The sequence below is a fragment of the Callithrix jacchus genome, chromosome 4, assembly GCF_049354715.1.
Source record: "Callithrix jacchus isolate 240 chromosome 4, calJac240_pri, whole genome shotgun sequence".
NCBI lineage: Eukaryota > Metazoa > Chordata > Mammalia > Primates > Cebidae > Callithrix > Callithrix jacchus.
This window is the reverse complement of record NC_133505.1, coordinates 30301660-30313805: the sequence shown is the minus strand read 5'-3', so window position 1 is coordinate 30313805 and position 12146 is coordinate 30301660. Positions and strand designations below refer to the sequence as shown.

The 12146-nt window shown below is 40.5% G+C and overlaps 1 long non-coding RNA gene across 1 annotated transcript in view; it reads right to left on the bottom strand.

Moving 5' to 3' along the window:
* The window catches only part of LOC128931723 (uncharacterized), a 79608-nt gene that overhangs the window by 8955 nt on the left and 58507 nt on the right, over positions 1-12146 (bottom strand). The window contains exon 5 of the long non-coding RNA XR_008480581.2: positions 68-215. This is a non-coding gene — a long non-coding RNA (uncharacterized LOC128931723). The remainder of the gene's footprint in view (positions 1-67; positions 216-12146) is intronic.

Genomic DNA, 12146 nt, shown 5'->3' with positions numbered 1-12146 from the left:
AGTGACAATAATTTTTCACTAATGAAAAGAAGATATTTTTTTAAAAGTGTGCATTTTTCTGACTTACCCAGAAGCACGCCATAGGCACTCTCCTTGGCCCACAGTGCAGAGTTGGGCTCTGGACACACTGAGTTTGAGTCGCCAACAGGACATCTAAGGAGGGCTGTCAGGGAAGCAGGTGCATACACTTGTCTAGAGTTCAGGAACCATCTGGGCTGGAGAAGTAGACAGAAAACATCAGCACAGAGATGGTTTTTACAGCCCTGGAAATAAACAATGGAACACGAGTTGGAACACTACTGAGGGGCAGGGATGGAGGCTCCTGAGACCCTCAGACGGGTGGTTTCCATAGCAACAACTAGACTGCAGAACTGATGGAGGGGGTGGCAGGAGAACGTGTGGTTGGTTTGGATTCCTTAAGCCAATGTGAAATTAAACTTCCACTGGAAATGGTCCTGCTTCTCATTGCATCTGGGCCTATCTTTGGGGCAAAGGACAGACAGTATGAAATCATGGAAAGGACACAGAGTTTGAAGTCAAATGATCTTAAATTAGATCCCAACTATGCACTCAATAGTTGTACAATCTTATACCAGGTAATTCATCTGTTTGAGCCTCTGTTTCTTCATCTGTAGAGTAAATACAATGGACCTCCGCTTGCAGGCCTTGTAAGACATGAGGATGAAATTCTAATATATATATATATATATGTTTTTAATTTCATTATTTTCTTTTACACACACACACACACACACACACACACACACACTCTGCATACCCATTACTATTTATTGAGTATGGTAAATGTATAGTATATAATACAGAGTGAATACTCAACAAACGGTTAACAGTATTAGTAATAGTACAAGTGTACCTTAACCTTTAATGAGGAAGTCAAATCCTCATCAATCACCTATAATTATTATACAAATTATAGTTTACCATGAGGTAGACACTTGGGGAAAAGATGCCTTCAGTAACTTTTAACTAAATTACCTGGAATTTGATCTACAGGATTATACTATTTTTGCTGCAAATCAAAGTCATGTAGGTCTTTGCCAACATGCATATCATATAATTCATGCCAAGAAATACAAACTTCTGATTAGTGCAATTAACTTGTTTGGTCTTTAAAGAGAAAACACCCCACACATTTAGAAACTATAGGAGGAACACTAAAAACCTGGGCTATATATTGAATGAAATGTCTTGACTCTCCCATAAAACTTTTCATCTGTTAAACCAAAAAAAATACACTGCAAAATTATTGAAATGAAACTAACAAAAAAGTTTTTAATTTTCTTATTTTCTTTTCAAAGCATAACTAGATGGAAAAAGATAAAGATAATTCATCTGCTCAATTGTTTTTTCAGCTCAGTGATTCTGTCTTTTATGTTCACGTTGTCAAAACAGAAATAGGTCCCATTAGCTCTAAGGTTTGTGCACATAAGCGATTAATCCCATTTTAAGTTTGTGTGTCTCCCTTTCCCTAGAAGCCCTCAATTTTCCATTTTTCAAGAAGACAGTGATCTTCTTGATATTTTCCTTACACTCTTTGAGACATCCTTCAAAGGTTAGCCAGAATAAGAGCAAAATATTCTTTTTTTTTTTTTTTAAGACGGAGTCTCACTCTGTTGCCCAGGCTGGAGTGCAGTGGCGCAAGCTCAGCTCACTGCAACCTCCGCATCCCAGGTTCAAGCACTTCTCCTGCCTCAGCCTCCTGGGTAGCTGAAATTACAGGCATGCGCAACTGTGCCTGGCTAATTTTTGTATTTTTAGTAGAGGTAGGGTTTCACCACGTTGGCCAAGCTGGTCTCGAACTCCTGACCTCGTGATCCGCCTGCCTTGGCCTCCCAAAGTGCTGGGATTACAGGCATAAGCCATCACATCTGGCCCAAGATCAGAATATTCTATCCAAGAAGAAGAGTAAGCTTCTGCCAGATCTTACAAAAAGCACAGATCCTTCTAACTTCCCAGGAGCCACCAAACCTTCCCTCTGCAGCCCAACACTGGAGCAGCAGGTTGATTTGCAAAACCACGTGGAGCCAACAAAATCTTCTCAAACCCAGTCCCCACCTCACTCCATTCACCAGAACACATTCTAAAACAGCAAAGATTTCCATGTGTAAAGCAAGCCCACAAGAGCTCTGGGGGAAAGCGCAGAAGAGTCCTAAGCCTTTTTTGCGTGTGTAAGCAGGGCTCATCTGTGCATGGCACAAACCCCAAATGCTTTTTAAGGGAAAGTGGGTAACTTTGAGTCCTTAAATAATGTAAACTTCTATTTGTTTAAACAGCAGACAAATGAGAAACATATTTGTGGCCTATCTGACGAATAAAAGTAATGATAAAGCTTTTAAAGTCAATTTTTAAGACTAAAAAAAGTAATAAAAATAAACAGTAGTCAAAGCCAGATTCCACAAAACAATGCAAATAGGCCTTAAACAGGTGAAAAAGTATTCAGTTTTCCATACTTGAAACATGAATTACAGCAATAATTATTTGCCATTTATTGCCTATTGGCAAAGATTTAAGCATTTCATAGTGCATGGAGTTGGTGCAGTTTTGAGGAAATAGGCAGTCCATATAATGTTGATAGGGTTGTAAATAGGTACAACTTTTTTGCAGGGCAATTTGGCAATATCTATTAAAATGTAAAATTTACATACCCTTTGACCCAGCAATTTCACTGCTAGGAACTCAGCCTAAGGGTGTGTTCTCTCATCTGTGCAAAAAGTACAAGTGTACCAGGACACGTATTGCTGTATTGTTTCTAATCTCCCTAAATGTGAGGAAAATAACTTGTTAATATCAATTTAAGAAGCTGGTTAAATTCGTTAGGATACAAACCACACAATGGACTACTAAGCATGGGTGGACCCTTAAGCTCTTGTGGAAAGGTCCTGAGATCTGCTGTTGAGTGTATCTTTGGTGAAGCATTTTATCTTTCACCTTACATTCCTTTATTCTACTTGGAAGAAGTCATTGTCATCATTAATGTGAATTACTTTATTGTTAAAACAAACATAGTTTACTAAAAGGGGAAGAAGACAAAAGGGAAAAAGGAGGAGAAAACAAAAGAGGGAAGGAAATCATAAAGGCTTAAAGGAGGGAGGAGGGAAGGAGGAAGGAATGGAAAGAGAGAAGAAACCTCCTCATTCTTTTGAGTAGAAGGCTGAGAAGGCTGTTACCTGTTTCAATGGAAAAAGCTAGCAGCACATTTTAAAGCTTTAGTAATTTTACTCAACTTCACAAACACCAACTTGTTGCTTCTTTTCTAAATGAAAACAAGGAAGTACTGTAAGGTTGGCTTCGTCCACACTTTTTCTTAGGCTATGCAAACCACCCTGGGTAAAGTCCTCACTGCTTGTAAGCCAAGGGTGACTCCAGGGAGCCAGACGGCATTTCCTCCCATAATACACAAATTTGTATTTTGCCTGATGTTTTTGTCTCTGAGCCCAGATCCCACAGTGATAGGCGCCACAAAAGTACACAGATAGACAGAGGACGCGCCCTGATTTTGCAGAGGAGACAAACTTGGAGGTCAAGAGGCTGCCTTTCTAAAGGCCGCAGATTCGGACTGGGAGCTTCAGCAGTCTGAGCAGATTACAGCATCAGGCTTTGTCGCTAGCGCATGCAAGACTTTTAACAGAGAGCAATCTTTCTTTCTTCCCCTTAAGATTCTGGTAGCTGACCAGAAGCTACATGAATCTTTTTTTCACTTGCTTTTTAAGGTTAAAATAATACAGGAGGTCTCTTTTGTAAGATACTGAGTACTGCAAAGACTTTTTTTAAAGAACTGGTTTTTTAAAATCGAGAGGCTTTAACAGGGCTTGTCTGTTTTAAACTCCTTTTCTATGGTAAAAGAGGAAAGTTTAGACCTACCACAGGGCCAAGGTTTGCAGAAAGACAAAACTGTTCTGGAAGCAAATGGGACTCACTCCTTCGCCTCCTTCCCTTGCCCTCCCTTTCCTCTCCCCTTACCCTGCGCTGAACTCTGCAACCATTACTGAAGCTTACAAAATATTCTGCTACTACTCGACAGTTTAAAAATTAACAAGCATGTAAAGCTACTGGGGGTAAAAGCCTGGAGCCTGTGGCAAGAAGCAAGCCCTGGCTGGATTCTGCAATTATTTCTTACGCAACTCCAGGTCACAGTCACAGCTTTCTGAAGATTATACACTTCCAGCAGCTCAGCTTGGCTGGGGCAGGAGAGCCTGGCTCCACCAGAGTCGCATAGGCCTCTCATAGCATCATAATTAGTCATTAAACAGCAGAACCAAGGGCCTTTCAGACCCAGGTAGCACTACTGTATTCCTTTGCTTTCAGGAAAGGAGACATTCCTTGCACATTCTCCCCTGGAAGGGTGTGAATGGGGTTGGGAAGGGAAGGCCGAGATGTGGAGAGAGAGGGGTGGACTGAGAGTCAGCTGCAGAAGACAGGCTTCACGGGGATTTTCTGTCCCTGCTGCTGGGTTTCTTGTTGTTTTTGTTGCTGTATGAACTCCACCAGGCCAGCACGCTCTGACTGCCGCCCCGCCCCGCGGCTGATCAATGGAAAGGGACCCCCTGGAGGGCCTCTGTGACTACCAGGTTTCCAGCCCTATCCCAGGCTTTTCCTTATTACCAAGATTGCTGTCCTCACATTCACACCTTGTAGACTTTTATCAGAATTGTGCAAAATCAGAGTTCTAAATTACTGAAGCCCTAGATACTTTTAATGAAATGTATATCCAGAACCTGAATCTTCAGGGTAAAGAATTAGCCTTAGATTTATCCACAGCTAGCCCACGGATTATGCAGATGAAGAAACTGAGGCCAGAAAACCCAGCGGTGAGCTTTTTAACCAACATAGTGAGGGCCTCGTGAAGGCATTTGGCTTGCTTGACTTTATTCTTGGAGCTCAGAGCTAACCTCCCACATTTCCTTTGTCTGCTCTAGGAATTCAGTGTCTACCTGAAACCTCCACCCAACCTGTTTGTACACTCGGAAAACCCAACCTGGTGCATGGGCTGGGTGATAATCATGGCAACACTGCAGCCTGCAGGTAAGTGTGAAGATAACAGCAAGACACCTGGAAGGTGCTCCCTGCTGGCATGGGGCGCACACAGCCTCAACCCCTAAGACACAGCTGTGCCCAAGAGCGGAGGGATGTCAACCAAGAGTCACACCTTCAGTGTGGGCTGAAATGAATGAGCTAAAGAAGTGGTTTGTTATTCAGAATTACATTTGCCAAAGTGTACTATGGAAGAGACTTAATTTCCCAAAGCATTAGTAAGAGGATTGGGTCTTTTTGCCTGGACTTTATAGATGAGGTCAGGAAAGATGGAAAATGGCCCATGAGTCGTCTTTCCTGCCTCTGCCCATAGCAGCCTGCCCTGCTTAGCTGTGGCACTCAGTCATCACTAATAGCCACTCCAAGGTGACAAGAGAAAAACAGTCTTTTCACAATAATCTCATTTCCCTGTGTGAGAATTTCATTAGACTACATCAGGGAAACACCACAGACACTGACTATCCAGTTCTAATACATTGGAAAATATCTTCAAGAAGTATATAGAGAAATGTAGGCTAGATAATTAAGTTACAGAGAAATTCCCTGGATTAATCAGTTGTAACCCAAATGTGCCAGTTAATGGATTAACATCAACCTATAGGGACAGCTCTAGTGACACATCAAAGAACTCTTCACCATATTTTTCAATGAACTGGATAGAAACACCTTCAGATCTCACCTCAGATGTTACCATTTCCTTTGAGATTTTTTTTCTCTAGCCACCCTATCTAAAAAAAAATTTTTTAAGTCCTTTCCCCTCTTCTTATCTCTTTCCTCTGCTTTGTTTTTCTCCTTGGCACTTGGCATTACTGAATTTACCATACATATCTGTCTTTGTTTCATGTCTGTCTTTCACACTTGAATGAAAGCTCCAGGAGAACAGGGATTTCTTCCTGTGGTGTTCACCCCTGTACGCCCAGATCTTAAAATGGTGCCTGGCACGTCAAAGGGCACTCAATAAATTGTCACCAAATGAATCAATGGATGGCGATAACACACTTGCTGAATGTGAAGACAGCATAAACCCCGGCAGCTAGGGGAAAATATTAGATGGCAAAGTCAACAACCAAAATTATCCTGATAAGTGAAAATGATAGTCCAAAGCCAGCAAGGTGGAATTTAACAGGCTATGTAAATCAATCCCACACTTAGATTTCAGAAAAACAATTGCACAAGAATAAGATGGAAAAGATAATGTGGCTAAATAATAGCACGTGCAGAAATGACAGGGTCTCGGATGTCTGCCAGCTCAGTCTGAGTCAAAAATAAAACAAGCTTTTCAAAAAAGTGTGATCTTTGCTATCATCACTAATTAAAATAATCATAGTTTTCAGTAAAAAGAGATGTGCTCACATGCATTCCTGCGCTTGAAATCAGCCTGGTTTGTAAGACGAGAGTCCACAAACTGTCCATCAATAAATAGGGGACTGGTGAAATAAATAAGGGAAAGCAAACATAGCCTTCAAATAAGGAGGAGCCAGGTGTGGTGGCTCAGGCCTGTCATCTCAGCACTGTAGGAGGCCAAGGTGGGAGGATCTCTTGAGCCCAGGAGTTCAAGACCAGCCTCAGCAACATGGTAAAACCCCATCTCAACAAAAAATACAAAATACAAAATATATGCGTAGTGATGAGCACCTGTAGTCCCAGCTACTCAGAAAGCTGAAGTGGTAGAATCACTTGAGCACAGGTGGGCTGAGACTGCAGTGAGCCGTGACTGTTCTATTGTACTCCAGACTGAGTGACAAAGTAAAACTCCATCTCAAAAAAACAAGAAGGAGGAAATTATTAATGCATTGATTCAGAGTAGTCACTAAAGTAAATAGGTAGGGGAGACAGAGACTTAACAAAAAGAAAACAAACGTCCAGCTTTATTTAGATTTCATTTGGAGCCTTGCTACCCAGGGTGACCCTTGACCTTCAGTGTGGGCAGGCTGAAGGCTTGTTAGAAGTTCAGAGTGGCAGGACCCATTTCAGACCTACTGAAACAGAATTTGCATGTTAATAAGATTCCTAAATGATGCCTATGCTGATTAACATTTAAAAAGTAATTTTACTTTATTGTGGTAAGCTAGGCATTAGATACAATTTAGCACTTGAACGATTTTTACACATGCAATTCAGTGGCCTTAAGTCCATTCACAATGGAGCACAATATCACCACCATCTCTCTCCAGAACTTACACAGATTTTATTGGTGGTTTTGAACTACTTGGATGAACAAATCTGTTACACTTTTTAAAACATATTTGTTCTTAAAGGCACATCTCTTATCTATTGAGTCATTCATTCATTTAATGTATACCCTTTGAGTGTTTGTGCTAATCCAGATATCATTCTGGGCACAGGGGACTGCAATGATAACTAGAAAGACATGAAGCTTAGCCTAGTGAGTTGGCTGAAACAATTTATTTGTCTTTTTTTCCATCTTCATCGAGGTAGGTATAACAAAAAATAAAACTAGTATGACCATTATGAAAAAGAGTATAGAGGTTTCTCGAAACATTAAAAATAGAAGTATCACATGATCCAGCAATCCCACTAACCAGAAGAACGGAAATTAGCATGTTGAAGACACAGCTGCACTCCCGTGTTTACTGCACCACTATTCACAGTAGCCACGATGTGGAATCAGCCTGTGTCCATCAACACATAAATGGATAAAGAAAATGTGATACATATATACACAAAGGAACCCTATTCAGCCTTTAAGAAGAAAATCCCGTCATTTGTGACAACATGGACGAACCTGAAGATATTATGCTTAGGAAAATCATTCAGACAAAGACAGGCACTGCATGATCTCACTTATATTAAAAGTCGAACTCATAGAACCAGAGAGTAAAATGGTGGTTACCAGGGACAGTGAGGTAGAGAGACTGGGGAGATGAAGTCAGAGGGGACAAATTTGGAATTATAAGTTCTGCAGCTCTATTGTACAGCATGATGACTGTAATTAATAATAATGAACTGTATGCTTGAAAGCTGCTAAGAGAGTCCATCTTAACTGTTCTCACCACAAGAGAAACAAAAATGGTAACTATGTGAGGTGATGGATTTGTTAACTAATTTGATCATGGTAATTATTTCACAGTGGATATGTATGTCAAATCATCATGCTATATGCCTTAATATTGAAATGCTGCTATGGAGAATGAATTTAACCCAGCCCGCCTCATGCCGTCCACACCCTTCCCTCAAACCTCACTTCTTGTAGCCCACCCTTTTGTTCTAGAAACCAGGGAACTTGTAACATTCCCAACAGCTCCGAGTCCAGGCCCAAAAGGTTCTCCAGGATCTCAGGGAACACTGGGTTTTGCAGGATACTCCTCTGTGATTCACTCGGAAGTGTCCATCGCTGAGCCGACACCAATGTCAGCTGATTTTGCCCTGCCAAACTGCTCACTGCAGGGATTTCTGCAAGTGTGAGTCATTCGCCCTTCTTTGGTCACCCTGCTTAGGTCAGGATGCAGTCAATCCCTGCTGTCTGTGGGTAATTTTCAGTAGCTACCACCTGAGTGGTCAGCCCAGCTGGCACAATGCCAGTCTCAGGTGTGCATTTTCCTCCAAGGCCAAGGGTAATATCAAAACCAGCCCAGGAATTCTTTTCAAGTTCAAGGTCACTGCTGTTGTATCACAGTGTGACACTGGTAAGATCTTGCCTTTGGATGGCACAGTATGGACTTTGGAGGGCACTTTGTTCATGTTTTATAGTCACTGGCCAGAAGGATGAATTTCACATTTTTGCTGGGGGTCGTAGAGGTCACACTAATTTGGCACCATTCTACATGGTCTGCGGCTGAATGATTGAAAAGTCCCCATTCTGCCCACACTTGCTGCAGCTTCACACACTATGTGCTATCAGCATCACTTTGCCTCCCTTAATACTTCAAGATGTATTTTTAAGTGACAAAATTTAAAAAGTGAGATGTAGAATGGCATCTTAGTATAGTACCTTTGCACAGTGGGGAGGGCACCCACTATATTATAGGCACCCAAATGTGTGTATTATCATATGTACAGAGCAGCCCTGAGCGTACACCTGCAGGTGGCCTGGCTGACTCCAGGGCTGTGGTGATGGGGACAGTGGTGCCAAGGGGACATGCCATCATTGCCTTTGGTCATTTTGAAGTTTTCACCATGTGCAAGTATTAACTTGTCAAAATATTAAATCTGAATTATGAATGCATTTAAAATGGATTTTCTACCTTAACAAATATAATGTTATACTTTATTTAACCACTATGCAGTGCCAGTACCAAAGAAGTGACTTCCCTGTTTTTTTACCATGTAGTAGTCAAGACTTTCTCATGTGTAGAATGTTCAAATTGAGTATCACACTTCCAAAAAAGTATACTTGATATTTATATAATAAAGTGACTTTCTTGTCTTTCCTTGTTCCTTAAAACAAGAAGCAAGCCAAGGGAGCTCTCATCTCTAGGTTAAAATTATTTCTTTGCAATCTGTTAGCATGTCAAGTCATTCTTTGTAAGCCATTCATTTCTGTGCATTGCTTTGCAATGCCACATCCTCTATTCTTATAAGATCCCATACCAGCAAATGACACACAAATTCAAGAGAATGTTCCAAGTATAAATTCAGATAGTAAAAGCATATGTTAGCCACAAAATTTGTTTATTCATGTTTTTTACAACTTCAATAATAGAAATAGGTGGGTGATTTGCAGTTTCCAGCCCACTATGTGGGGAGCTTGGAAGCGATCACTTCTATCCTCACAGCAAGAAAAGAGTTAAACAAACTAAAAATCAACAATTCTTCTTAGATCCATCAGAGAACTGCAGTCCCAGTGCAAACTGCTGCCCCCCAAAATGGAGACACAGATAGGCAAATACAGAGATTCACACTGTTCTGGAGCAGAGGCCCAGGAAAGAAAGCAGCTTCAGGAACCAGCACCAGCACCTTTTACCCAGCACATCATGCCTGGCTGTTAACACGGGATTATGAGGTATATTAAAACTCTAAAAACACAGAAGGAACAGAGCAAGCATCAGAACCAGACTTGAATATTGCAAAGATATTGGAATTATAAGACAAGGAATTTAAAATACTGTAATTAATATGCTAAGGGTTCTAATGAAAACAGTAGGCAATATTGAATAAAGAATGGGTAATGTAAGCATAGAGATAAAAATTTTGAGAAAGATTCCAAAGAAAATGCTGGACATCAAAGATGCTATAACTGAAACGAATGCCTTTGATGCACTCATCAATAAACTACATGGCCAAGGAAAGACTCAGTGAACTTGAAGACATGTCAGTAGAAAAATTCCACAACGAAATGCAAAGATAAAAAAGAAAATGAAAAGATAGGCCAGGCACAGTGGCTCACACCTGTAATCCCAGCATTTAGGGAGGCTGAGTCAGGTGGGTCACGAAATCAGGTGACTGAGACCATCCTGGCCAACATGGTGAAACCTTGTCCTACCAAAACTACAAAAGTCAGTCAGATGTGGTGGCATGCACCTGTAGTCCCAGCTACTCGAGAGACTGAGGCAAAGAATCGCCTAAACCCAGGAGATGGAGGTTTCAGTGAGCTGATATCATGCCACTGTATTCTAGCCTGGTGACAGAGCGAGACCTCCATCTCAAAAAAGGGAAAGGAGGGGAGGGGAGGGGAGGGAAGAAAGAAAGAAAGAAGAAAGGAAGAAAGGAAGAAAGAAAGAAAGAGGAAGGAAGGAAGGAAGGAAGGAAGGAAGGAAGGAAGGAAGGAAGGAAGGAAGGATTAAAAGATAGAACAGAATACCAAAAACTGTGGGATCATTACAAAAGCTGCAACATACATAGTGGAAATATGCAAAAGAGACAGAAGAGAGAAAGCAAAAGAAGAGACACTTGAAAGAAGAATGACTGATAATGCTTCAAATTTAATGACAGACACAAAAGTACACAGCCAAGAAGCTCAGAGAACACCAAGCTGGGTAAATACCAAAAACTGTACAATTAGGTATATCCTGGTTAAACAGAAGAAAATCATAAACAAAGAGAAAAATACTGAAAGGAGAAAGAAACACTTTTTCAACAGAGGAGCAAGGATACAAATCACATAGGACTTCTCTTCAGAAACTATGGAAGCAAGGAGGGTGAAGTGAAATATTTAAAGTGTTGACAGAAAAACAACAATAACAACACACTAGAATTCTGTACCCTGCAAAATTGTTCTTTAAAAGTAAAAGAACATAAAGACTTTCTTAGAAAAATAAAAATTAATTTATCTCCAGTAGCCCTGCCTTGCAATAAATGTTAAAAAGAAGTTCCATGTAGAAAGAGAAAATGATACAGGGCATAAAATCATAAAGAAAGGAAGAACATTAGAGAAGAAATAAGGGAAGATCAGTTTTTAAAACTTACCTTTGGTTTCACTTTGTTGCCCATGCTGGTGTAGTGACACAATCTCAAGGCTCACTGCAACCTCAACCCCCAGGCTCAAGCAATCCTCTCACCTCAGACTTCTCGGTAGCTGAGACTACAGGTGCATACCACCATAACTGGGTAATTTTGTCTATTTTTTGTAAAAATGGGGTCTTACTATGTTGCCTAGTCTGGACTCAAACTCCTGAGCTCAAGTGATTCTCCTGTCTCAGCCTCTCAAACTACTGGAATTATAGGCATGAGTCACTGTGCCCAGGCTAATTTTTATCATTCTTAATTGATTTAAACAATAACAGTTGGCTTAAAAAAATAGCAAAAAGGCATTCTGTGATTATAGCTTATGAAAAAGTGAAATGGATGATAACAATGTCAGACAAAATGGGAGAGAATAATTGGGAATACCGTAAGGTACTTGCACTACCCATCAAGTAGTATAGTGTTGCTCAAGGATGCCTTGGAATAATTGTACCTATATTTTGTAAACTCAGGGAAACCACTAAAAAACTTGTTTTTTAAAAAGTATAAGTAACATGCTAAGAGAATAGGAAAAAAACAGAATCATATAAAATGATCAGTCAAAATCAGAGATGTCAGAAAGAGTGAAAGGCAAAAAAGAAAGAATAAACAAGGGCAACAAATAGAAAACAGTAACAAATATGGTGGATATTCATCCAGCTATGTCAGTAATCATTTTAATTGTCAGTGGT